Genomic DNA, 1345 nt, shown 5'->3' with positions numbered 1-1345 from the left:
AATGCAAATTAGGTTCAATTTATAAAATAGAATGTTGTATTTAATGTAATTTTAATTTTTGTTAGAAAAATGAAAATATTTCTTATAAATAATATTTTTAAATTATTCTTCTTATTATTTTTTATGTATGTTTTTTTTATACGGACAGAGATTATTAGAAAAATAAAACATATATGGACATATTGTATACATATATTATATAAAATTATATCTATTTTTATGTAAAATTTTTTACTGGTTTATAAATTTTTCGATCTGTCATTCATCACCGGCATTACACATTTGTGTGCTTAAAAATTTATTTAAACTTGAAATAGAGAATAAATGGCGGCCCTCTCGTGCAATTTCCCTAATAAGCATCGTGACCTCGCACGCAAAGTCGCCTCGAAGCGATCCAATGGCTTTTATACCATTGAAGCGTGAGGTGAGTAGAAATCGGCGAGAAGATAACGGCTAAAAATGCTCAAATTAATGGATTTTATAGATGTTTGAGCCGTAGAAGGTACTATATCGAAAAAAACATGAAGAAACGTCTATGTTAAAAAAATAATGAAAAGCGGTTTATTTTGCGCGAGGCGTGAAGATCGATCTATGTTGGAATACATGCGAAGTACGATTTATGTCGAGAAAAGCTTGAAGCACGGTTTAAGTCACATGAAATGGAACAAGAATCTACAGCGCAATGTTTACTACTCATAAATTACACAAATTTAATTACAGAAAATTAAATAATAGATGAATAAATGAATGCGAGAAACAGGATTGAAAATCAAGGCGATTCCCGTCCTCAGTCATAAAATTTATGAAAAGAAAATATTGCGCTATATAGACTCTTTTTTAATTTCATACAACTTGAATCGTTCTTCTTGCTTTTCTTAATATAAACTGTACTTCGTATGCGTTCCGACATAGACCGGTCTTCACACCTTACATGAAATAGACTGCTTTTCATTAATTAATTTCTTGATATAGACCTTTCTTCATATTTTTCTCAATACAGTACCTTCTGCGGTTCAGACATCGTTTGCAGACTTAAACTTGGAAACCAGATTCGTTTATTACTTTATTTTTAATTATTCATTCTCGTTCTCTCTCTCAAAAGTCCACGCACTGTAATTGTTGATTATAGTGACACATGATTGACTATGTACCTTGATCGAGAAGTATATTTTGATAACGTGACAGAACGATACAAAGTCCGACGATTCTGACAGATAAGAGAAACGATCAGCTAGCGATGAATCATGAATCGTCATTGTGTTAGAAAGATGCGTACATTCATATCTGACTATTCATATCACCCACTTTGCACAAGGTTGTTGAATTGAATATTTGCAATAATATA

At 31.2% G+C, this 1345-nt stretch overlaps 1 protein-coding gene across 1 annotated transcript in view; it reads left to right on the top strand.

Moving 5' to 3' along the window:
• Window positions 1-1345, top strand: part of LOC108748952 (clavesin-1) — a gene marked incomplete at its 3' end in the record, with an annotated part of 9356 nt that overhangs the window by 4796 nt on the left and 3215 nt on the right. The gene's annotated exons all lie outside the window — the stretch shown is intronic.

This window comes from Trachymyrmex septentrionalis, unplaced genomic scaffold (assembly GCF_001594115.1).
Source record: "Trachymyrmex septentrionalis isolate Tsep2-gDNA-1 unplaced genomic scaffold, Tsep1.0 scaffold11, whole genome shotgun sequence".
Lineage (NCBI taxonomy): Eukaryota > Metazoa > Arthropoda > Insecta > Hymenoptera > Formicidae > Trachymyrmex > Trachymyrmex septentrionalis.
This window is presented reverse-complemented; position numbering and strand designations above follow the sequence as displayed.